The sequence below is a fragment of the Macrotis lagotis genome, chromosome X, assembly GCF_037893015.1.
Source record: "Macrotis lagotis isolate mMagLag1 chromosome X, bilby.v1.9.chrom.fasta, whole genome shotgun sequence".
Classification (NCBI taxonomy): domain Eukaryota; kingdom Metazoa; phylum Chordata; class Mammalia; order Peramelemorphia; family Peramelidae; genus Macrotis; species Macrotis lagotis.
In genome coordinates this window covers 450,881,678-450,909,407 of record NC_133666.1, presented here as the reverse complement: position 1 = coordinate 450,909,407, position 27,730 = coordinate 450,881,678, and the positions used below count along the sequence as shown (strand labels likewise).

The following is a 27,730-nucleotide window of genomic DNA, read 5'->3' as shown; positions in this document are numbered from 1 at the left end:
ACTATGGTTCAGAACTTGGGCTTAAGGAAAAACATAATGAACAAAAAAACCCCCCAAAATCCCAAAGCATTCAGCAATTTCAAGGGATAACCTTCAACTTATCTGCTCTGTTCTCTCCATGAGAGAACTGCAAAAATGATGTTCTGGTTATGCCCAAATTAAAACACTGCCTAATTATAAATATTTCACTTTTCTCTGGTTCAGTTGATATGACTTTAGCGATATAGTATATAACCTTTGGAGGGAAAGAAAGAAGTAGTGGCACAATAGATGAAAGACTTATAAAAATTGTTGTTAGAAATACGTTTTTAAATAGAATTCTTTGTTCTAACCAAATGATGCTACCCATTAGAGGATGTTTCCTGTGCATTATTAAAGTGATATACTGTAGTACTAGTTAGAACTTCATAACCTCTAAATTGCTTGATTGTAATTAAGGTCACTAGTTTTATTTAGGAAGGTTCAAGGAAGCTCCATTTAAGTTGGCTTAAACTAGAGTGAATTTAATGTTATGTCCTTGCTGCAATGCTGGAGGGGACTGTGGCCAGAATGCTCTGGTTCCTGGAGCTGAAGGTTTTTTTGGCATGACATCCACTATAGGCTGTCTTTTGTTTGGGCTTTGAGTTTTAAAAACTCATTAATAAATAGCATTCTGTAGATCAGAGAAACTGAAAAATAGGAATTTGAGAATATTAATGATTCTATCCAAGTCAATTTTTCTTCATACCTTTCAAGTTTTGGACTTCATATTAACTATGAAAAGAGTTTTCAAGATTCTTTCCCCTTGTAGATTAGACAATAGAAGATCTAATCAGAATGATCAGTTAGAATGACATGCTAAAGGAATACAGATAAAGACTATCCACAGAATAGGATTTGGTAAAGTCTGTTGAAGAGGGGAGATGGGAGCAATGGAAAGAATATGCTAAGTTTGAGGAAAAGAAGAGGATAGAAAGGAGAAAGAAACAAAAAGCTTGTTATTAATGAGAAGAGGGCAAAAAAATATAACAACCAGCTAAAAGCTGGGAGGAAAAAATGAAAGACAAAGCAGAGAAGGCAAGTAGTAACAGCAGAATGGAAAAGCTTAAGGATTGGATCCATGTTCAAAATTTTACTGGATGTAAGCTCAGAAACATTCATCTCTGGACAGAATGCTGGCAAATTTCGGTAGCTCCAATGGCAATAATGATAAATGCAACTTTTTTTACAGCCAAGTGGCTCAAGCAGCCAACTATGTTACTGCTATATAATTAATAACAATAAGCAATTAAAGAGAACAGCAGGTTACAACTATAAGGTGTCAAAATATATTAGCAAAATATAACTGCAACAACACAGTTAAGAGAAAAATAAATGTACAATGTATGAGCCCATATTCTGTCTCATCTTTCTTTGTATATTTTGGATTGAGCTTTTAGACTCAAAGAAAGATGTAGGATGACATAAAACTACTATATAGTGATTAACATCACTCCGAAACCAAATAACACTTCCAATGCTCAGAGGAAATCTGAAATATGATATGAGAAACATGAATACAACACAAGATATTTGACTGACCGCTATATGGAATTACCCTTTTACTGAGAAATACTCTAATAAATACCTTACAAAAATGACATTTATTGGGTTGAATGATTTCAAAGATTCCAGAGTGTTTTTCTTTTTCTAATTTAAAATGTAGTAGGGGAAAAAAAATTGAAGAAACATCAAGGGGGAAAAAATTTCAAGGGAAAAAGGAGTCATATTGGTTTCTATTGAGTCATAGAATTTTAGGGCTTAAAGGGACTTTGGAGGTTTTCTAATCAACCCAAGTCATCTCATTCAAGAGATCTAGAGAGGTAAGGGATTGGCCCAAGGTGATAAAACTAATTAGTCTGAGATAGGATTAGAACCTAGGCTTCCAGATTCATGGACTCATGTTCCTTCTACTACATACCTAATATTGCCATTCCAAATCTTTACTTAAAAAAAAAGTTCCTTAACATTTATTTTTCATTATTTCAATATGTAAGTTAGAGTTTAAGGAAAACAAAAGTTGTCTTTTCATTAATTCCCCCTATTGGCATGCAAAGTTGATTTCCAAATCCCCTACCTCTTTTCTTCAGAGAACAAATGCTCTAGAACCTCTGTGACCCAAGGACAGACATCATCCTAGCCTCCCTCAACTATTAGGAAAGCATTCCTTCAGTAGAAGCTTTTATTCCCTGCCTCCCCACTCCAGGTATATCATAAGTACTTGAAACCTTATGTTATGCACAGCCCTTGGTTTGGACAACAACATGGTGTTACATAGTATACAAGTGACAATGAAGGAGGAGTTTTTAGCCCGCAAGGCTCATAGGTTTTCTTTCAAAGACAGTAACCTCCTTCTTTGGTTAAATGTACCACCTGGAATCAGGTGGAACTAGACTCATGCTTTTCCATCCTGGGGGATTAATTTTAGATGTTTTTTGAAAAAAGAATGCTTCTCAGACATTAGTCTCTAATAGACAGAAACTTAACTGTGCTTTTGATGAAGCCACATCTTGATGAAGTAAGTTGTGAATTTGGGAAAATACATTAATTGCTCTTCCAAATTTCTAAGTTATCAGAGGGGTGACCACAATGTGACGTGAAATTGGGGGGGAAAAATGAGCTGGGTATGTTTCCTTCTCAGGAGACATTCTGGGCAGGGCAATTAATACAAACATTACATGCTGGGATAGATAGGAAGAGCACTGAGTATATCACCACAAGACCATCTCTAGCCATCTAATTGCTACTTACTGCCATTAGGAAGCAGTACTGGAGAATGATTCAGCATCATAGTAAAAGGTGCATGTGTTGTATGGAAGATCTTTATACTCATTACAATTTGGTTTAGGATTGAAGCGGGCAGGCATTGATATCTCTGGATGTCCCTTCACCTCATTCAAAACAGAAAATCAAAGATGATGAATGGACTTGATAAAATCCACGAGTCACTTAGACAAATATTTTGTTTAAAGAAGAACAAATTGAAGAGAATGACTTTGTCACTTATTCCATGTTTTACCTTCTGCAAAACTATAAATAATTTCTAAGGTTAAAATGCCAAATTACAAAGATACTTGGGGCACAATAAATGTTTAATGCCTAAAATTTATAACATTTTGTCCAAAACTTGAAGCAATTTACTTAAGATTCTATTTCAAATTTTATATATTATATATTTTAGCAACAGAATGAAGATGTCATATTTCCTAGTGAAAGAAGAAACAAAATGAAGTCACGAATTCATTAATATTCTTAAACATATGAATAAAAATGGTCTCTGTCAATACCTTACACCCACCTCCATGTATATACATTGATTTAAGTTCTAGCAACCAAAGTTCTCATTGGTTTAGAAATACAAGGAATGCATCTAGTTCAACTTCCTTCTTTATTATAGATCAGGAAATTGCTACTGAGAGAATATATGAAAGACAGCTAGATAGTAGAGTAGAGAGCTGTTCCTGGAATCAGGAAGATCTGAGTTCAAATTTGACCTCTGTCACTGACTAGCTGTGTGATACTAACACATCACTTAAACTCTGTCTGTTTCAGTTTTCTCACTTGGAAAATGGAGATCATAGCAGCAGCTGAGTATCAAATATAATTATGTAGTATCTGATAAACAGCACGTGCTTAATAAATACTTACCCCCTTCCCCTATATGTCTTATAATAACAATATTGTAAAGAAATATTAAAGTAGAATCCCAAGGTATCATTGCTCTTGATTGAAAGACAGTCCAACTGAGTTGACAAAGTCTTGGACTTGAGAGTGAAGAAAAATACATTTAATTCTCTCCTCACATACTTACTTACCTGAGTCTCCCCATCAATAAAATTTGGAATGTATCTGCTACCTATATTAGAGGGTCATAGTGAGAAAGACATTGCAGACTTCTAAGTCTTACCTATATAAATAGATATTTTTATTTTCTGATAATAACTGTCCCATTAAGGACACCTCTCAGTTTTTTTGTTGATGGTCATGAAGGAAAGAATATGTATCCTAATTATAAATAGGGTACAGTTCACTTGCTACAGTTTTCTTTTTAAAAAATTTCCATGTGAAAACAAGGAGTCAGTGTTTTACTTCTGAATGGCAGAAATTAGCATGAAAATTTTTAAAACTTCTTAGAATCAAAGAATTTTAAACCTTAGAGACCATCTGATCCAATCTCCTCTTTTTTTTATAGACATGGAAACAGGTCTAGACAAATTAAGTAAAATGACCACATACTTAGGTAATGCAAGACCTAAGTCTAGAACCCAAATTGTCTGACTGTAAGGCTAATGTAGACCAATTGACATGACTCTGGGATGATATATTGTGTTAGAAAGGAGATTTACTTTGGTCAGGAGAACTGAAGAAGAACAAACCAAAGAAAAGTAGTCTATAAATTAAAACAGAGAAAAGTGGAGTGATGGTTCTTAAAGTGAGGTAGACTTTTATAATTATAGAGAGGAAGGTTTTTTTTTTCAGATAAAAAAGGTGGTGGTCTAGACCTGTGATTTCACTGGGGGGGGATTTTCACATGTGAAGAACATCTATCCGTCTATTAGCAGCTATTCTGCAATTTGTAATCTTACAGTTTAAAGTTTTGTTGGGCCCTGAGAGGTTGGTACTTGCCCGGGGTCACATAGCCAAGCAAAGGCAAATTTACTAAAAGTAAGACTTTGACCCGCCTTCTTCTTTACTTCCAGGCTTGCTTTCTAACTGCTATGTCCTCTCTTTTATAATTCTGTTTGCTATTTTTAAAAATCCCCAAAGAATTACATTTGTATGAAATGTCATTTGCAAAACAGTTTCAACTCTGCAGTTCTCCAGTAAGAAAGAAATAATGATGATTGTTTATATTTTTTAATTTTATTAATCCTTAAAAAGTCATATAGAAGAAATGACCAGATTTATTTTTTTAAAAATATTTAGAATAGGATAGAAAAAAAATTCCTTAATTGAATATTGGCCATAATAATTTTTTTAAATTATGATTTATCAAAAAAGTAATATCCAAGACATTTGTCTAGAATTAAGCAATGAAAAAACATACAAATATCCCAAATTGATGAATGTGCATGACTTGATTTGACACCTTGATATGAGTATGTTTCTCTTAGCCTTGATATGAGTATGTTTCTCTTAGCCATTCTTCCAGGAATTTCTCCTTTGACATTATTGCATGCTTTAGAAAACAGAATTGCAAAGGTCTGTCTTAAAAGCGATAATATCAGGGAAATTCCAAATGTGAGTTGTCATTATGGCCTTAACTCGCCTAGTTATGCCTAGATATTACCTCATCAAGTGCAGTACACCAGCCCATATTGTGTGCTTAAGCCAAGGCAACTTGTAAGTATTACAGACTGAATTAAGAATCTATATATAATTTGTTTCTCTCTTGCTGTCTCTGTCTCTCTCTTCTCTTTCCAATCTCTCTTTCTCTTCCACCTGACTCCAGTTTCTCTGTCTCTCTGTCTTTCCTTGCCTCTAGCCCTTAGTAAGGTATCAAGAAAACTCTGATCATTGCTAAGATTATTAATTTGTTCTGTTTTGTCATTCTCTTCCTTTTAAAAATAATGATGATGATGGTAAATAATTTACATTTGTGCAATATGTAATACTTTGTAAAATATTTTCATTAACATCCTATTTGATCTTAATAAACCAGTAGGGTCAGAGTAGACTCATTTTGAAAACAAGGAAATGGAGATTCAGAGAGGTTAAATAACTAAAGCAAGCATTATGGCTAATAAGTGGCAAAGTGGAACTAGATACCCAAATTCTCAGTGATCCAAACATCTCAATGAAATTTTGTTTAGATGATCAATTTTCAGACTGAAATTGCCTGGGAGTTATCATTTCTGAGAAACCCATACCGTATGGTTGAAAAAGATGGGAGCAACTGCCAAGCTATCTTCACTGTATAGTAACATTACAAGAAATTTGCCTCAAGTCAGTAAACAACTACAAAGGAAAAAAAAATTTAAAAAATTCAGCTTTGACTCTTTGCAATGGTTTTATTTTAGATTCCTCCTGAGGCTTTAATATGGAAACTATGATACTAAATTTTGGGGATTTTTGTTTTAAAATTGACCAAGCTTCATTCAAAAATTTGGCAATCAAAATTCTGACTAATACACATAAGTAATGACAAATTTCAACTTCTCTAAGATATGTGTTTGGAAAACCAAAACAGTTCTTTTTTATAAGCTAAATTCACTTAAAAAAGCAACAAAAAGGTAAATTTTTTAAAATTCTGTAGAGCAACAAGGCAGAGTCATTTATTTTCCAGCAAGTTGTGCCATTTGTGAAGCTGTGTTCTCCTTGTCATGTGGAGAGGTTCACATAGTCTGTTGAACATAACTTACTGGGTCGATTTAGAAAATACCAAGAAAACCATATAGTGTGCTGTTCAAATGATTGGAGTTAACAAAAACAAACAAACCTTCCCTGGCCCCCAGAAATGTAAATAAAAAGTTAGATTTCCCTGTACTATGTTTGATTGCATTAATTGATGTTTAAAAAAAACTGCTGAAAATAAAGCCCAGCAGTAGCATTTTTCTTTCCTAAATCACAATAGCAGCACATTACAAACATTACAAAAAGGTCCCCTGGTAGAATTGTAAAGTTCCACTCTGGCAGAAAAATGCATCTACTGTATGCTCTCTCTTGCCATCCATGCCCTCCTAAACAGATACAGAAACAAGTCACAAATGAAATTAAACACATTTAGTCATTGCTCACATTTTTGTACTGAGGAGCACTCCAAAATCCAATAGTCAGTCTCCCATTTTGGAACTTATAGAGATGTTTATAAGGTAGGAGAATATCTCTAAGTACCAACTCATCATTGAATGACAATTTGTTAATTCTTCTACTACTCGTAATATTGCTTCCAGGGAGAGATGGACATGTCATAGTGGATATGATAAGTGATTCAGTTCAATTCAGCAAATTATTAAGTTTCTCTTAGTGAGTGACAACATAATATCCTGACTAGGATGACCTTGTAGTTAGGAAGACCTGGGTTCAAATTCTGCCTTGTTGTGCAACTCTAGGCAAGTAAATAATACCTGTGGACTTCATCTGTAATACAGGTGGGCTGTCTTCATCTGTAAAATGAGGGAATTGAACTTGATGGTTTATAAAGTCCCTTCTTGCTCTAAATCTATTATTCCATGATACTATAGCACTAGTCTTGCTCACAGTCAACAGTAAAATAACCCTGGTCCTCAAGGAGTTTATGTCTTATTCTGGATGGAAAAGGCATTCATAAAGATCAGTATCAGTACAAGGAAGGGAATGATTAGGACAGTGACCTGGACAAAGTACTCTAAGAAATTGAAGAAGGATACAACTAAAAATGTCCAGAGTCAACTCAGTTCTTCCATCACCATTATATCCTTAGTTTTTCTTTAAACTTAAAGAAAACAATATTATATTATATAAAAGTTTCTTAGTATAATCATTTATCTGTTTTTGAAACAATCATTTAATGAATTCTTTCCTTTGTTTCCTTTAACTCCACTTTTTTTGTTTCCTATGTCAGGCTGATTAAGAAAACAAGGGAAGAGGGAAGAAAGGGAGACACTTAGACTGGCAGTAAAATCATAGGTAAGGAGCTGGATGTTTATAGGAACTCTTCAGTGAAGAAAAAGAAAGCTTTTGTTCTTTCCTCCATAAATTATTTTATTCTTCTAATTAATCAAACCATTAAAAATCACCCCAATGAGGTTCAAGGTCTATAGCTCTCCTCCTGGTTTGGGAGTGGCTAGTTACTTAGATGGGATTATATAGCAGAATCTTTTGGATTATTCAAATAAGAGAAGGTAGAAAAAAAGAGGTAGAAAAATGGCATTCAGACTTTGCCCTGCTTCTAGGAACCTCTGAGATAATTAGCATTACCAGCATCTTGGGTTGGATTTTGAGATAAGTTGGACTTATCTGGGCACAATCAGAAGATGTGTCACATTTTTAATTTAACCCAGACATCTATGAGAAAATCCAGATATGCTAACTATAAAGTTGCTTTGAAAACAATCCTCTCAAGATGTTTATGCTGGTAAATCACCCATTTTTGAAAACCTTCTCCTCTGTGGCAGTGCCCCAGCAACTGATGGGAAAGGTGAGAGGGCTGGTAAAGTAGGTTGGGACAAAAAGGCTAACTAGGGAGTTCAGCTTTTAAATGGAAATGACCTTCTAATAAGTGACTGGTCAGGACAGTAGGGAAAATGAGTTCAGAAACATATGGAACTTAGATGTGACAGAAAATTCTGGTGTGGACAAAAATTTGTCAGATAACCTTTCCCAGAATCTTTTAGCTCCTCTGAAGGAGTGTTTACATCTAACCTCTGAAAATTCTCAATAAAAAGATTAGGTCTCCCAGTAGACTCTATTTGCCTCTGCCATGCCATTACCAATTGCTAATCCAGTCCCTATAGTGGCTTCTTCCCTTAGGCAATGATGAGAGAGCTGGATAGAGAAGAGTATTGTGATGGGGGGTGTGGAGCAGAGGGGGAGAAAATAGGAAGAAGTACTTTTCATTAGCTCACTCCAAAAGAAGGCAGGGTAGAAACAGAGATAAAGAAGGTAACAATAAAAATTCAGTTTTGAGGGATCCTGCTATTGTTGAATATTACAAGTGATTCATGTTTTTATTTTGTGATACTAAATAACTCTTCCTTGATGCAATCTGACCAAAGAATAACAAAACAGAGAGTCTAACATTATAAAGTTCCTGAAGCTTCTTGGGGATACCCATTCAATTTACTAAGTATCTACTCTATGTAAAGCACTATATTAGGTGCTTGGGAGAGAAAACACCGATGGATAAGATGAAGTGCACAACTGACAGCCTAGTGGAAAATAGGAGACTCTCCTAGTAGGAGACTCCACAATAATAACTGATTCCTAAGATATAAAAAATGCTAAATAGAGGCAGCCAGGTGGCTCAGTGGAGTCAGGAGGACCTGAGTTCAAATTGGACCTCAGACACTTAATAACTACCTAGCCGTGTGACCTTGGGCAAGTCAAAACCTCATTGCCTTGCAAAAAAAACAAAAAAAAAAACCCAAACAAATAAAAAATGCAAAATACTCTCCTGCAAAACTAATGTTGCTATGTTTATTTAGAAGTGCAAGGTCTGAAGGGAAGATAGGGAAGGCTTCAGAATGATATAATACTTGAGTTGGGCTCCACAGGATGACTAAGAATTTCATAGATGAAGAAGAGGAGATCAGCATTCCAAGAATAAGGAATCTTTTGAGTAAAGGCAAGAAAGGCAGGAAGGCTGAAGACTTATTTGAAAGACAGTGAATTGATAGAGAATGCTTTCTATAAAGTTAATGATTTCTTAGTCCAAATCAGACTTTAAATTGAGTCTACCTCCTCATTTTTATGAAGGGAAGAGGGAAAGTACTGGGTAGTTAAATAAGTGGTTCTTTATGTATGAACCCTAAAGTCTAAATATGGCCTGATCCCTCAAATCTATAAACTGAGACTTGATTCAAACCTATAAAATTCAAGTTCAATTAAGAGTAAGCTTATCTTACTACTTTCTATCAATGACCACCCTAACCATGATACTTTGCTAGAAAGTAAGTAATGCTTACCTTTTGGCTCTACACTGAAATAAATTACAAAGAGAACCCCAGACATAGTTGTTGTTTTTTTTTACTGGAGAGATTCAGCATCACTTCTTCCCAACAAGTTGCTAGATGGACTCTTTTACTTGCTTCTCTATCAGTCTTTACCCTTTGCTTTATTTTTTTAATTCCCTGGATGGCAACCAGGGTCATCTCCAGTCACCCTGATCTCATATCTGACCATTGGACCCCCAGATGACTCCAGAGCAGAAACTGAGGTTGTTGTCTTGGCACAGTACCTCCTCACTTAAATCCAATTCACTTGCTTGTCATGGCATCACTTTCCTGATGTCATGGTCTTATTCGAGAATAGATAGACATTATCATTTTTCAATATGTCTTTAAATTATAAGACTGGGAGCTCATGGGGGAGGGGAGAGGGAGAGGAAGATCTGGATTAAAGATTAAGAGAAAGATTTTGACAAAAAAATCTTGTACTGCCTTATTTCATAATCTATATATTCCCAATAATTTCCCCTCTAATCAGAGGTCCTCTCTCATTAAAATGGAGTTCTTTATTAAACCCCAAACATCAGATAGATGATGTCTAGAAATCAGAGTTCAGACATTCCCAGGATTGGAGTGATTCCAAGAGTTAATCAGATTACCTGTTACTTTAGGTAGAGCAAGGGTAGGATGAGTATAGATTAGGAGAGATTTGTTTATGTGTTTTTTTTAATATTGTGAAATATATCTATCTTTTCAAGGAAAATATCAGAACTTCTCATTCTTATCTTTCTGTGGAGGATTTGCATTGCTCTAACCCCTTAAGAATCTAGTCCTGCTAACCACCTGCTGTAGGACTTGACCAGCTGTTCTCAGTGAAACTAACACCAGGGGTTTGCTGGGAAACCCTGTGAAGAAGACATGGGGTCCTCTAAGGATAGGCATAGGGTGGGCAGAACCCTTCCTGCCACAAAGACTGTTTCCCTTTGCATAAAGGACTGGCTGCCTGATCATTAGCCTTCACAACTATATTCTTCTAGGGCATAGACTGGGGTCTCTCATTAGCACTGAAATCCCTGCCTCTAAGAGAAGCACAGATGTCAGAAAAACCTGACCCAATATCTGGTTGCTCGATGCTGTTTGCTTTTGTAAGCCTGAGGTTTTAGTTTATCTTGTTTTGAGACAATGGGATTCTACTCAGTTGCTCCTATTCTAGGGATAGTAATGGAATGCAGATTGGGTTTGCAAATAGACTGAGGTCTTTGTAACCTATCCACAATTAGGTAAATCTCGTAGAAACCCATGGAAAGCAACCCTAAAAGGCAAAAGGCTCCAGACAATAACCCATCAAATGGAAAATACATAAGACACGGTAATAATCTTGTTTTGTCTTGGTCCTGTCCACTGTACTCAGTCAACTCGCCTTCTTTGGAAAACAAATTGCAACGGCCCCTCTGCAAATGATGGAGGATTTGGGTGGGGAAGGAGTTACTGGCTCTTATAAACACTTTTCATTCAAATAAATGAATGGATGGATGAAAGACACAAGAAATATATCTTCTAAATAATCTGAAGAAATCATCTCAGCAATGGTGTAAAGCATTTATTAGGGAGCCCTTTGCTCAAAAGCTTTTGGGGTGGGGGGGTCTTTACTTTTGATCTGCATTATAAAATGTTAATATCCAAGTCATGGGAGGGGGGGCTTGTTATATAAACATACCTTTCTCTAAATGCTCAGCCCTGCCCTCTGAAACTTCCATTCAGAACACCCATTTATATTTAAATGCTGACTTTGACTTTATACCCAGAAGCACTGACATTTTAAAATAGGAATAACTAAACCAAGATAAACTGCTAAATATAATTTATTGACAATAAAGTGCATGACAGAGATTAAATTGTAGCAATAGAATAATGAACACATTCACATCTTGTGTATTTTGACAATATGCTTGCACTTCTGTTCTTCTGCTGCTCCATAGGTCTTGCCTCTACTTGAAGGTGGGAGTGGGAATGGGGGTGGGCCCTCTCTGAATCTATAATTTCCTGTTGATTAGATAGGAAACAACCACAAGCACATATTTTGATATCTCTATTAACAGCCTGTTCATGTCTAACTGCAAAACTTGGTTGCACTTCTTTCACCATCTTTGCCCAAGACAGACCAGTAAACACAATTCCTCTCTCTATAATTAGCCTTTTCTCTAAGGGCCCTGAAGTAAGTCTGCATGCCGTAGATTTAATATCCAGTGCTATATCCATATGTGCTGCCCTTGCCTGGTCCCAGAGCATATAAACTCCCCTATTAGCAGCCTTGACTGCTTAATTATGCAGATTTTTTTTGTACCCGCCTGCCTGTAAAATTACTGTGTCTAACCTTTTTTTTTTTTCCTCTTTGCACCATGCTGGCCATTCTAATGAAATCGGCATAGGGGAAAGGGCCTGATTTGCAGTTATGGAGGTTGGATCGCACTGGCAATCTGTCCTTAGTGGGAGTTACAAAAGAAGTCAAATGCCTTCATCTGGTTCTACCCTATCATCCCCAAGGTGATTGAGTTCACTTCCTGATGCTTCCCAAGTTTTCCTCAGGCTGTCCAATCAGCACATCCACCAGGGAGCCCAGCCTAGCCTGCAACAGTCTCTGTATCTAGTTACAGCCCCACCAGGGACAGTCAACTATCCACCCCCAAGCCTTCAGATGAAAACCTTTTCTAACAAGGCCGCCCAGCGCCAATGAAATAACACACATCTGCATATCCACTGGGTCCCATGTTTCTTGTGCTCATGGATTATGTATCTTGCAGCCTCTAATAAAGAAATGCAGTTCTTTGTTTAATGTTTATCTTGTGCTTGTTAAGCAAATGCTAATGTTGTATCAGAATGCTTTAGTGCTATTTGGGTTTTTGGTGATTTACTACAAGACAATCTGCTGTGAAGTAAATTTAGGGAGAAAGAAAAAAGGGGGAAATCATTCTGGTTGAAAGAAAGGGAGAAAATGGTTTGACAGGAAAATCAAGGGGGAGTAAGGGAGGGGGAGAGAGAGACAGAGATAGAGAGAGATAGAAAGACAGAGAGAGACAGAAAAAGATGGAGAGAAGGAGACAGAAAGAGAAAGAGAGGGAGAGAGAGGGAGAGAGAGAGAGAGAGAGAGAGAGAGAGAGAGAGAATTGGAGAGTGCAATAGCTCCCTAAGTGCATTTCCTAACCCCAGGCTGACATGCCCACTTTATCACTGGACAGTCCGAGACCTGGAGCTACAGAAACAACCCAGTACAATTTCCAAAAGGGATGAGATGATAACTTCCCCTTCAGTGATAAGGTAAACAGTGTCCTGAAGGGTAAACAAAAAATAAAAAAGGGCCTTTTTTTGTTGTCTGCCTTTGTGCCCTGATGGTTAGCACTGTGCACTGTTATTCACAGACCACAGGGAAGCCCTAAATTTAATTGTTCATGCCTAGCTCGGCTAGAAATAGGCAAAAATAATCAGAACCTCCCTCCTCTCATTTTCCAGGAGAGGTGGGGGCTGGGGAGGAGGGAGAAGAGGGTGGCAGCTTGAAAGCTGATAAATGAATGAATGCCCTTTATTTATCCTTTGGCAAGATAGGATATAGATATCCACAATGCAAACCTTTTCTGCCTGCTTTCCAACGCCTTCAATCCTGTTAGGGAAGAAGATGTAATTTCTTCACCTAGAAATTAGATGTCCTCCCCATCCCCCTTTCTCAGAACTAAGGTAAAATTCCCTAAAATTAAAATTAAATCTAAAATTAAAGGGAAAATGAGGTCTTGATATTTAGATAAAATTATCATTGTGGTTATTATTTGAAGACCAAAGAATGGCAATAGTTTTTGGATTAGTGGAACACTAGATGTATTTGTTTACTTGGCAGAACCTTAGTTACTATAAAAGTAGTTGCAAATAATTGGGGATGGAGAGGGCAGCAAAAGTACTTCAATTGTCTCCAGTCATATCCCTTTGCTTTCCTCTTTACATTTCATCAAAATCAAAATCAAAACAAGGAGGAAAGAAGTGAGGAAAAAAAATAATAAATAATGCTCCCCCCAAAACTCCACAAGTCCACACTATATCCTAATAGAAGACTATCATCTTCAGAAGACTAATAAAAGATTGTCATTATCTAAGGGTTAACAACTTTGGTACACTACAGAAGGTGAAAGTGAATTTTGTCTTTATTTGGTTATCAAAGGTATATCAGTGATGTCATGGAAATTTCTATGAAACTTTTCTATGAATGTTTTGTTTGAAAACATTTAATGCCACAAGAAATAAACATGAAACATAAACTGCTTTCTTCCTCCCTCTTAGAGTTACAAGTCACTAATCTTCCTTGACTTTACTAACATAAAGGAGCAGGAGATCACAGAAGGCAATTCCTTGTCATCCATCAGCTTCGAGTATTTAGGGAAGTGATGATTGGGAAGGTCTGACCAGAACTTTCCAATTTCTTCCTATGACTATATTCCACCAAATACTTGTTCCCTTTTAGAGGCTATTGTAAGAACTGGAAGTTAATGGAACTCTTTTTCCCTTTTTAAATGCCACAAAAGATGGTGGGAACTAGGAAATAAAAATCAGTGACAGATTTCATTATCTGCTCACTGCTCAAGTGTTCTCTTCATTATATAACTAAAAGGCTCCCCAAATTATAAATGAAATAAAAAGATTACACCTCTTTTTAGAATTGTTTTTATCATGTCTTTATAACACCAATTTCAGTAACACTGCTAAAACAATTTTGATATTATTTCTATTTTACAGATAAGGAAACTGAGGAATAACAAAATGCTAAAATATTTTCCTCAAGGTTTTCAATAACTTCAATTAAGATCCAATACCTGAATCCAACTTTATTGTCTGTTATGCATTTCTTCACATAATTTGTGCTTCTAGCAAGCCCCATTGTCTGAGTCTGAGTTTGAAACATGCTACCAGGATGGTAATAAAGGGTACATTGCCTCATTTTTGGTCAGACATATTAGGACTACATAAGTTTCCACAAAGAATGGTGAAATCACACATGACTGTCTTTGGACCAAACAGTCAAGCAGCCTCTTGAAGCAGGTTATTATGAGGAACAATCATTTGGTAATTGAGTATGTTAAGATGAAGAAAGATATCAAACATTGGCTATTCTGGTGTCCAGGGTAATCAAGAGGAATAGGGAAGCAAAGAGGAGGAACAATTTTGAGCAACCTCTCATACTTTCTCCCTCTTCCCCTTCCTTTCTTAGAGTAGTAGTATTCTGGAAATTGAAAACTCACCACCCTAGACACCATGTTATTTCACTATCCTGAATGAGTACACTGGGCTGTTTTGTGAGAGCTTAGGATAATAGTGTCAATTTTGAAACTTCTGTAAGGGTCAGAGTTGGAGATCAATAGTTTTACTGAATAGAACTGTTTGGGGAGTTAGAGATCATTGAAGGATATGAAATAGGCATCCAAGTATTATTTGTTTTTGAATTGGCTTAGGGCAGGGGTACTAAAACTTGTGTTTATGAACCTGTAATCCTATACATTTTATTTTATGCATTTAAAAAGATTGTTCTGTGAAGGGATCTGTAAGCTCCACTAGCAGTCAAAGGGAACCATGACATACAAAAGGATCAAGATCTTTGACTTAGGAATTTCTGAGAAGGATCATTTAAGGCTCAGGATGTTTAAGCTGATGAAATACCAACAACCTTTGATCAACCGTACCTATCTAAAAATTCATGTTTGAAATCTAAGGACAGAGAGGATCCTCTGAATTAACTACTAAATAGAATAATTAATGGAATTAAACTCAATTGAACAAAATGTTTTTATCATTCTCTTCTCAATTATTTTGCTAAAAAATATATATAGAATTTAACTATGAGGAAGCTGGTTGTTCACTCTCACCTTTACTCAGTCCCACAAAAAAGAGAAGAAAGAAAGAAAAAGATGAAGCAAGGAGAGGGAAAAGTGAGATTTCCATTAATGACATTCATTTTTTTTTGCAACTACTGAATGAACATCTGGTTTACTTCATAGGCAAGTTACTCAAAGGCAGAATGCTTATAGTTTATAGGGATGAATATAGATTGTTGCTCAGTTTCAATCATGTCCAACTTTTTGTGACCCATTTAGGATTTTCTTGGCACAAATACTGGACTGGTTTGCCAGTCCTTTTCCACTTCAGTTTATAGGTAAGAAAATGAGTCAAATAGGGTTAAGTGACTTGCCCAGGGTCACACAGCTAGTAAGAGTTTGAGGATAGATTTGAACTTAGGTCTTCCTGACTCTAGGTTCAGGTTTCTATCCACTGTACCATCTAGTTATCCTATGAATATAGATCATCAATAAGTATTTGATATGTTTTTGATTAGTATAAATAGACTAAAATCCATCTGAAGTTTCTTATAAAACAAGAGGAATTTATCAAGCATTGTTATGTAAATTCCTTGAGGGCATGAATAGTTTCCACTTAAAAAATTCCCATTAACTTGTTCTTGTCTACAACATTTTACATACTTAATAAATGCTTGTTAATTGGTTATTCTATTCTAGACATTGAATACTTTAATGTCCTTTGATTTGGGGGGTATAGCCAAACTGTAACATTTGAATTTAAACATTTTTCATGGTCTTCAGGATGATTAGGTATTTCAAGACTAGTTGAAACAGTAGTCATTTATAGGTCAGGTCAACTTGGAAGGAGGTCTTCAGGAGAACTGTGTAACATTTTTATCATTCACTTGGATAAAGCCAGTAATATCAAATTTAGAGATGGTATGAACCAGAGAGGGATAGTTAATATGCAGACATTTAAAGTTAAGACCCAAAAAAGATCATGACATGCTAGAATTGTAGACTGAATTGAATGACAAAATTAACAGGTAAAAATAAAAAGTTCTGTACTTCATTTAAAAACCATCTTTGTAACTACAACATGGGGCAAGGATTGAATGGGGCGGGGGTGGGGAAGGTGATATGCTTATTTGTTTTTGTGAAAACAGTGAGTATTTTAGTTCACTGTATCTATGAATGGAATATTGCTGCCAAAACTAATTTGGCTACATTAAGAAGGTGTATCTTGTCTGGAATGAGGGAGATTTTAGTTTTATTAGACCTGGACCATATTTGGAGTATTGTCATCAATACAGTAATATTCTGAGCATGGTTGACAAGCCAGAACACATCTTATGAACTTATGTATTTTGAGAGTGATTCAATATTATGGGTTATCTCTGTACTACTCTCTAAAAAGGTTTCCATAGTTGTTTCCAAATTGCAAAAGGAGTCTTTGATATTCAAAAAGAGTAAAGAACTCTTTATAAAGAGATGACTAGGATGACTATAGAAGCCTGATGAAAATGCTTAGGTGGATATTGAAAGAACTTAGAGAAAGACTCAGGGAGGGTAAGATGACTGTCTTTGAGAATGTAAAGTGTAATTATAAGGAGAAGGTATTATATTTGTTTTGCTTGGTCTCAAAAGGAAGAAATAGTAGTAATGGATAGTACTTGCAGAGGAAGAATTTAAAGGTAGAATGGGATGCTCCCCCAAAAGTTTGCAGGGGCAGGTCCTACTTCCTTGAAAGTCTTCATACACCAGTTGAATGATCACCTATTGATTATTGTTGTTCAAATATGTTGAACCAGATAAATTCTTTAGTCCCTTTAAATTCTTTATGTTAATCATTTTCTAAGTATTTCACCAAGAAATATATTTGAGAGAAGAATATAGACTGGTCAATTTGTATTATAACTGAAAATAGATCATCCAAGAAAAGTTCTGGAGGTCAATATGGAAGCAGATTCTCACTCTAATCAAGGGATCACTTTTTTTTATCCCCTCTGAAGTATGTCCCCAAGTCTGAGTGAAAGAGGTGACCTCAGCTGCCATTTAGTCTAACAATTACCTAAAAGAGAATTCCTCTACATTTGGTTGCCCAAATTTTACTTAAAAATTTCCAATAAGAGGAACCTACCATTTCCTGAGGCAGATCATTACACATTTGGACAGATTTAACTGTTAGAAAATTCTTCCTTATATCAAATTCAAATCTTTTGATTCCTCACTCCATATAGGTAATCAATGGTCAAATCTTATCATTCCTATCTCTTCATTATCTCTCATATCCAGTCCCCTCTTTTTACTCACAATTCTAAATCAGGTCCTTCTCACCTTTCACTTCAACTGTTCTATTTGGTCTTCTTGTTTCTGCATTCTTTCCACTCCAGTATATTTTGCTTAGCAGTCAAAAAGAGTGTCCTAAAGCAAAGATCTGACCAGGTCCTCCCACCTTCATACAATAAACTCCAATAGCTTTTTATTATCTTGACTATAAAAGACATTTCTCTACTTGATAATGCTCTTCACAACCTGATCCCCATCTGTTTTTACATTTTTCTTATGTATCACTCCTCTTGTATGTGCTCTGTGGTTCAGCCATACTGACTTCTGGATTTCCTCATGCCTAATGCTGTATCTCCTGCCTCTGGCTCTTTGTACTGGTTGTTTCCTATACCTGGAATGCTCTTGTTCCTTCTGCCTCTTAGAATTCCAGATTTCCTTGAAGGCTCAACTTAAATGCTACCTTCTTAGCCCTTCTTGGTCTTCTCAGTTGCTTGTGCCTTCCGTTCCAAAGTTACCTGCTTTTACGCTTTTTATGTATCACATTAAATAGTATTTACTATGTGCCAATCTCTATGCCAAGTGTTTCATAATTATTATTCCATTTGTTCATGTTATCTTCTCTATTAGTCTATAAACTTCTTGGTAGCAATTTTTCCCCCATATTTCTGGCACTCAACCCCAGTTCCTAACAGGCAATAAGCATGAAATAAATACTTGTTGGTGAATGAATTTATTAAAGGAAGGATAAATTTACCTCTTTTATACTTCTGACTATTGTTCCTACATCTGGTCCCTGGGGACAACTACTTTTACAGAAGAGAAAAGAAGGAAGCTCCAAAGGAAACAAACACAAATGAGACAGTTTTTAAAGCAATATATAATATATGAATATATATATATATGTATATGCATGCACATACATATATACATATTTTCATTATGAAATGGAAGGACTTGCAGTCCAATTTAATACTAAATATACCTTCTCTCCTGATACATTTCAAGACTAGGAGAAAATAAACTCTTCACTTTTCACTGCTATTTCCAAATCCTCCCTCTGCCACTCATAACTCATCAACTTCTCTTCCTTTGAGGTCCTCTCTATCCAGTTGCATCATACTACTCAAATCCCCACAGAGGTTACCTACCAGATCCCAGATTATTCTTCCTGTTTTCTCAAAGAACTCAATATCTGTTTTAGGTCTTAAATTCTACCTCAAATTCATGTCCTTATATTAGTGAATTTCAACACATATGTTTATGTTGCCTTAAATAATCTGGCCTTTAAGATTATTAACTTTTCCAATTTACAAGTCTTTCACCTCTATAGCCACACATTTGATTTTTGCTAATACCCATGTGTCCTATTATCATTATCAAGAATTCTTAAATTTCTCTGTCAAATGATGCCCTCCTATTATTCCATCTCTCCTTATCTTTCACTACTTTTATATTTTTGAATGTTATTTCATTTTACTTTTTCAATTGCATGCAAAGATACTTTTCAGTATTCATCTTTTTACAAACTTTGGAGTTCCACATTTTTTACTTCCCTCCCTTCCCTCCCCTCTCCTCATGACAGTAAGTAATCTGCTTATCTTTCACTCCTATTAAAATAGTTTTTTAAAAATCTTCATTGTGAACTCTAGGTCCTTCAGCATTGAATGCTTTTCTAAACGAACACCTCTCCTTTGCCAATCTTGACTCTATACTTTATTGTTAAACAGTTCAATTTTACACTATCCTGCCAAGTCCCAATACTAGATAGTCCCCACCATTTGCTTCCTTTCCTGTCACTCACACACTATTGAATGGCATTAAAGAAGTCAAACAATTGTCTTGATTGGGTCCATGGAAAAATAAATTTTGATGAATTAAATTTAAATGAATTTAAACTAAATTGGGACTTCACTGTAACAAGGTAGTTTTTTTTTAACTTTTTTCCTAATTAGCTTTCTATCATATAGCTCACTGTGGCTGTTTCAAATTTTCTCTGTTTACATTTTTTGCTTTTACTATCCCTTCTCTCACTTTTCAACTTTTAGAATCTAGTTCCTGCTAGCATTACTCAGCCCAAATTTATTAATGACTTTGGAATTTCATAATGTTGATCAACCTCTGCTCTTAGATAGTCTCTCCTCTCTGGATCTTCAACTGCCATTGGTTCAATGATCATCTTTATATAAATGACTTTCAGATGGATTTACTATCATGAAAAAACATTCTCTCTCTCTCTCTCTCTCTCTCTCTCATCTTTAACCTAAGTTCTGGTCCTCTAACACTAGTTTTTTATTGGGCATTTCCAGCTAATGTTTCATAGGCATCTACAATTTAACTCAGTATCTCCACTCCCCCCACCCCCAACTAACCTTTATTCACAATTTCCCTTTTCTAGTGAGAGAACCATCACCCTCTAGTGACCCAGGTTTGCAATTTAAGTAATCCTCAACTTATTCTTTCTCACTTTCCATACATGTCTAATCAGCTGCTATCTATTCTTTTTCTTCCCTGACATGGTTGTTCTCCTGGACATAGCAATACCCTCCTAATAGATCTCCCTACCGTATTTATTTATTTCTTATATAATCTATCTTCCTCACAGATGCCAATATGAGGTTTCTAAAGCATGTCATTCCTCTGCTCCAAAAACTCCAATTTTTATTTTATTTTATTATTTTAAGGCAATGGGATTAAGAGTGGTTCACCCAAGGCCACACAGCTAGGCAATTATTAAGTGTCTGAGGTCAAATTTGAACTCAGGTCCTCCTGTCTACTGGGCCCGTGCTCTATCCACTGCACCACCAAGCTGCCCCTAGCTCCAGTATTTTTTTTTTACTTTTAGAAAGATTTTATTTATTTTGAATATTACAAATATTCCTCTAATATTGTTTTCCTCCCCCCACCCCTCACAGAAGGCTGTCTGTCAGTCTTTACATAATTACCATAGTATGTATTGATCTAAGTTGAATGTGATGAGAGAGAAATCATATCCTTAAGGAAGAAACATAAAGTATTAGTTATAGCAAAATTACATAATAAAATAACTTTTTAAAAATTAAAGGTAATAGTCTTTGGTCTTTGTTCAAACTCTACAATTCTTTCTCAGGATATAGATGGAATTCTCCATCACAGATACCCCAAAATTGTTCCTTATTGTTGCCATTAAGGAACTGATGCTCAGAGAGTTAAGCAGAACCAGAAGAATACTGTATGCACTAACAGCAACATGGGAGTGATGATCAACCTAGCTCCAGTATTCTTAAATAACTATAGGATAAAATGCAAACCACATAGTTTGACATTGAAGTTCTTCACTGTCCAGCTCCAGTCAACTTTTCCTGACTCATTACTCTCTCTGTCTCTTGGTCTGTCTGTCTGTCTGTCTGTCTGTCTGTCTCTCTCTCTCTCTCTCCCCCTGCCCCCGGCCAAATGATATACTCATTATTTTCTATACAAAGCATTCTACCCTCATCTACCCATTTGCTCACTTTTGTCATTCCTGGAAATACACTTCAAAATGCTCAAAATGCAGCTCCCATTCCACCTGCCCTTTCCTGAGTCCAACTCACTAGTTTACTTGAATAAGTACATTTTGTTTCCCTTGAGATATAATAAGTTTATTTTTGATAGGGACTAGTGTTTGTCCTTCATTTTTGGAGAAGACCACAACATCAGGGAGTTGATGCCATGACAAGTATGTGAATTGGATTTAAGTGAGGGAGTGCTGTGCTAAGTCACAGCCTTATTTTCTCCTCCATAGTCTTCTGGGTCTGGTGGTCAGATATGAATCAGAATGTCTGGAGATGGCCTTGGAATCAGAATTAAATGACTTGCCTAAGGTCATACAGCTAGTAAGTGTCAAGTGTTTGGGGCTGGATTCCAACTCCTGTCTTTCTGACTCCAGGACCAGAGCTCTATCCACTGTGCCACCTAGCTGCTGTTTTCTCCTTCTGTATCCTGAATCTATAGCACCTTTCCTGGAATGTAATAGGTACTTAATAAATGATTTCTGGCAAATTGATTTGCTATAGAACCATTCTGAATTACTATTTATTTCTATTCAATTGTTTCAGTCATGCTGTACTCTTTCTGACCCCACTTGGAATTTCTTGACAGAGATACTGAAATGCTTTGACATTTCCTTCTTCAGTTCATTTTACAGATGAGGAAACTGAGGTATACAAAGTTAAGGGTCACAGAACTAGTGTCTGAGGCCATATTTGAACTCAGGAATTTAAGTTTTCCTGACTCTATCCACTGTATCACCTAGTAGACCTCTGATTTGCTTGATTAAATTCAAGTCTAAAAATTATCAAAAGAAAAAATAGCAATATGGTTAGGCTTTGTGAATATTGCTTCATTTTCGAGATGTATACTGATCATATATTTAATATGAAAATTTAACCTAAGGATTATAGAACTGTCAAACATTAAAGCTAATTCACTATAGTTTTCAGACTTCATTCTCATCCTTTCTTTTCCTAAAAAAAAAAAAACCAGGATATTTGCTGTATTCTAATTTTGTGATAGGAATCATATTCTTTACATTTTTGCAAAGATCACTGCCAATAATTTATCAATATGATCTTTCTAGACCTTAGGATATATACATGGTCTTTATCTTATTAAAAAGGTTTTACAGTGAATTTTCAAGGAAATCAATCTAGCCCTGGTGAACTGAAGTTATTTAGAACAATTAGATGCTACTGTATATTTCCCTATAAATTTAGCAATTGTCTTTTAATGAATTTTGTTCTTCTCCTTCTTTTGCTGAGACTATTCCTTTTGGCAGAGGAAACAGACACAAAATAGAACTGAGTAGCTCTGCCTATGCTCTATTGTTGGTTAGCATCATCCCAATCACCTTGAGCAGGAGATATATCCCTTCTTTGAACCACCATGTTTTCCTAATATAGTGAATGTCCCTATTTTGTTGTTGTTTTCAGTTTTCTTTACTAGGTTCAATTCATCCTGAGATTTAGCATTCCCGACATCTTTTTTATATAATTGCACTATACTTCTGGTACCTGCCATGGTTTCCATCTTTTGTATTTTTCTTTTTCATATCTAAGTTGTTTGGTTGCTTTTATATTCATATAAATGTTTCTGAACAACTACCCCTTTTCTTCCACTTCAATGGTTTCTCTCTATCTCTTCACATTTTCATTCTTAAGATAGTCCCATGTCTTCTAGAAAGATTTCCAGTTGCATTTGAAATATACAATTTTGCTATGACCTTGATTGACCCTTCAATTACATTTGCTATCAGGTGCAGATACCAATGGAAATGAAGCATAAATGAGATTTAATTTCTTTTTCACATATAAACAATATCTCCTTGTAGATGCAGGCAACTTATGGAAAGAAATAAAGGCATCAGGCAGGCAAACCAGTAACCTATTAGAGACTTACTAATAACCAACTAGGAGCTGACATATTTTAGACTAGACTGAGGAGAAAAGGAAAGAAAAAAAAAAGAACTCAGAAGCCTAGTTGGCAATAAATGAATGTATAACTTCTTCCAGCCAGAAAACTAGAATATATTACATACAGTTCATAATTCATAATTTTTTGGTTTCGTGGAATGTCAATAATGTGTGGTGTGAGTCCTTGCTTCTTTTCTCTCATTTCTTTGGGTCTATTGTAAAATCCACTTTTCCTTTTCTATGGGGAATATTAACCAGCTTTTCTCTAACAGGCTTGAGGTTGAAGAGGGCAGAAATGAATAGAAAGTTGGATGGATTGTTTGCATTATAGATAATACTTGTGTACTTTAGAGAGAAGACCAACACAATCAGTCCTTGTATTTTGCCATGCTACCATATGTACATGAGGGCTCTGGCATAAAGAGGATTACTGTAAGATAGACTGGATCTTCCCAAAGAAACAATGAGATCATTGAAAGCTATGCTGTGGATAATGGACCTAATATAAGTCCTAGATATGAACAAGAGCATATGGCAAAAATATAATAAAGTAACAGAAATGAACATCAAAATGATTAAAAATGGTAAAATTATTCATTACAAATTGAAATATAATAGAGAAATCATTTAGCTTAACCTTTTCCTTTTACAGATGAACAAAATGGGGGCCAAAATGATAAAGGGAACTTTCTGAAGGTTACACTGTGAAAGGCTGAGTTTAGACTCAGGTTTCCTGACTCTGCATCAAGTGATCTTTCTGTTATACCTTGGTGCTATGCTAATATAGGTCCTATGAAATGGACATAATTGAACCATACTCATTGATTATACAAAGAGGGGCCCTAATGTATTATAAAGTGTATAAAGAACACATAAAAAATACAACCTTACCATATCATAAATTTAACCTACCTAAAACTAATATGTTAGCTACAATAAACATTAATTATACATTTAATTAACAATAATTTTGCTTGTCTTCCTAGAATTCACAATTGCTTTGGGGGGATAATCTGAATAGTCTTTGCCTTATTAAAAAAGAATTTTCCGGGAAATTTGCAGAGTCTTTTTCTCTCAATAAATATCCTTGTGGTAGGCTTTCAAAATTATTCCATTGATCATGCTTTAAAAAGAATAGCCAATTATAGCATCTTCTGGTGGAATAAAAACACAGGACTAAAATCAGGAAATATGGGTTTTAGGGTCATATCTAATAGTAACTGGTTCTTTGATCCTGAGTTGGTCTCAACCTCTCTGGACTTCAGTTCCTTCATTTATATAATACAGAGTTTGGTCCAGGTGGCCTCTGAGGTCTACCCTAAAAAAAAATTAATTCTAATTTATTAAGTAGAAAACAGACTTTAGAATCAGCTTCTCTTGTTTATCTTTTTTGCTTTGTTCTCTCCAGAACTCAACAGTATCCATGTCATTATTTGAGAGATTTTCCTGATTCCCCCAGATGCTTGTGCCTTGCCTCTAAAATTACCTTATATTTGTTGTGGTGTGGTGTGGTGTGGTGTGGTGTGGGGTGGGGTGATGTGTGTGTGTGTGTGTGTGTGTGTGTGTGTGTGTGTGTGTGTGTCTGTCTGTCTGTCTGTGTGTACATGTGCCCATTAATAATGTAAGGCTCCTTGAGACTAGGGATGGTTTCATTTTTGTCTTTGTCTTGCTAACTCTGAGTATACTGTCTGGTATATCATAAGTATTTAAATACTTGCTGATCGAGATGACAGCAAAAAATAAAAAATAAAACAAACCCAACAACCAAAAAGGGGTGGGAGTATGTGGAAGATGGTAAAAAAATGAAGTACTTTTGCCTTGGCAATTATTTATTTGTTTGTTTATTTGTTTATTTACTTATTCATTCATTCATTCATTGCAAGGTAATGAGGTTAAGTGACCTGCCCAAGATCACACAGCTAGGCAATTATTAAGTGTCTGAGGCCGAATCTGAACTCAGGTCCTCCTAACTCAGGGCTGGTGCTCTATCCACTGTACTACTGTACTACCTACTGTTCCCCTGCCTTGGTAATTATTGTGAGATATATATATATATATACATACATATATATATATATATATATATATATGTATGTATATATATATATATATACATACACATATATACATATATATATAAAATAACTGCATGTATATTACCTCAGGATTTTTTAAAAATATTAGATGATATGGAACACTATTTTTCTATTAGAAACCAGGAGGGATGGGAATTCAGGGAAGCCTGGAGGGATCTGCATGAACTGATACTGAGTGAGATGAGAAGAACCAGAAAAACACTGTACACCCTAACAGCAACATGGGGGAAATGATCAACCTTGATGGACTCGTTCATTCCATCAGTGCAACAAACAGGGACAATTTGGGACTCTGTAATGGAGAACACCATCTGTATCCAGAGAAAGAACTGTGGACTTTGAATAAAGACCAAGGACTATTAACTTTAATTAAAAAAAACTGATATCTTACTGTCTGATCTTGCTATCTCTTGTACTTTATGTTTCTTCATTAAGGATATAATTTCTCTCTCATCACATTCAATTTGGATGAATGTACACCATGTAAACAATGTAAAGACTGGCAAATTGCCTTCTGTTGGGAGTGGGGGGAGGGAAGTAAGAATAGGGGAAAAATTATAAAACTCAAAATAAATAAAATCTTTTAAAAAAATTAGATGATGGAATTTCTACCTGTTGCCACTGCAGAATGGGTTTTGTTTGCCAGAGAGAGAGAGAGAGGGAGAGAGGGAGAGAGAGACAGAGAGACAGAGAGACAAAGAGACAGAGACAGGAAAAAAAAGAGCCACTAACACTAAGAGGAAGTTAAGTATAGGTAATAAGATAAAATTTTCACTTGCAGATAAGTTAACCTTTGCTTCCCTTTTTTCTTCTTACTCATTCATGCCTCTTTTTTACTCTTAATCCAAGTTTCTTTGTTTTATTTTATCTGAGATCATTTAATATCAACTAAGATCATTTTAAAGTTACTAAAAATCTAAAATATTCTAATCATATATACTTTGAATAAAAATTCTACCTATTTAAACTATAGATATTCTACTTTAGATTAACAAATTTCTGGGAGATATGCATTTTATAAGCATTTTTAAATTTTACCATGTTCAGTTAAAGAGCCTATTACTTAATAAAGTTGCTTCAATACTGTCCCAGCAAAGTTAGTACAGTTTCTGAAGATGCCTAAATGTAAAAATGTGATTGGAAAATACCAGAAAGATTCAATGTTTTGAGCTGGTTATGGTCCAATATAAATTTAAATTGCAATTCTTTATTGTACCTTCATCACAAAATTCTTTGTCACAGCTCTTGTAGTTTTGTTGTTTTTAATAGACATTTAAGATTGGAACCCATTTTTAGCAAGATAGTTTATGTATATATTACTTAGCAAATATCCACTATTGGTCCAAGGAATAATTTAATTTTTGATGTAAATTAAGATACTAGCGAACACCTATTTGGGTGGGCACACACATTGCTGTTTTAATTGAATGAATTGTTCCTAATTAACCTGATGAGTTAACTTGTTTACAACTCAAAGGGAAGTGTGCATTTCCTTATATTTTCATCTCTACTGAATATGGACTATTACCTAGCTCCATTAGTCAGTTATTGTGTATTAGCTACAATAGTTATCCGATTTTCTGACGCAGTGAAATGAAGTTTACTCCATCTCAAGTGTTTGGCATTTTACATTTCTCTGTTGCACTGTTCATTAACTTTAACCTTAATAGAAATTTGAGGATTTTTTTTTTAAAGGAAATTTGGATGCACCTTTGTTTTAACTTCTGGTCTAGTCCACCACCCTGAAACAAAAATGGACATTACTTTTTTTTTAATGTGTATATCTTCTGTCAATGAATTCTGGAGGCGATTTGATTGATTTATGATTATATCAGATCCATTGTAGGTCATTGCATATCATAGCACATTAATAATTATAATAGACATTTATATAGCATTTTAAATAATTTCTAAATGCATTAATGAATTAGATACTAGTTTTAATTATCTGACAGAATGAATTTCAGTTCATCATCTCTCTTTTTGATATTTGTTTTTTTCTACTTGTTTTATATAATAAATTAAAAACTTTGCACAGGTTAGGAAATATTGTTCTATATTTGAAAGAATTCTGGACTTAGGGGCATGAATAGCCTGACTTTGAATCCCTTTGCTGACACTTTCTAATTGTTTGATCATGGGAAAAATCATTTAAACTTAAAGAAAGTATTAGTTTCTTTATGTGTAAAATGACATTACAGCCAAGTCCTGATTAATGTGAATTCAAATAAAGCAAAATTCAATTTAGTGTAAATTAGAAAATATCAGGTTTCATATAATGTGAGACAAATTCAACTAATGTGATATATGGGAGATAATTGGGGGCTTTAGCACACTGCTATGTTGATAGCCTATATTTGACCATTATGGTATGTGGATATAATATGGTGCTTTGTACCATATTACCAACAGTTCTATTACCTTTTTAAAGTCCTTTCCAAAATGGACAAAAAGAAGAATATTTCAGATGGAAACACTTCCAG

At 35.2% G+C, this 27,730-nt stretch overlaps 1 protein-coding gene across 8 annotated transcripts in view; it reads right to left on the bottom strand.

Moving 5' to 3' along the window:
* Nucleotides 1-27,730, bottom strand: part of ZNF521 (zinc finger protein 521) — a 363,098-nt gene that overhangs the window by 50,049 nt on the left and 285,319 nt on the right. The gene's annotated exons all lie outside the window — the stretch shown is intronic.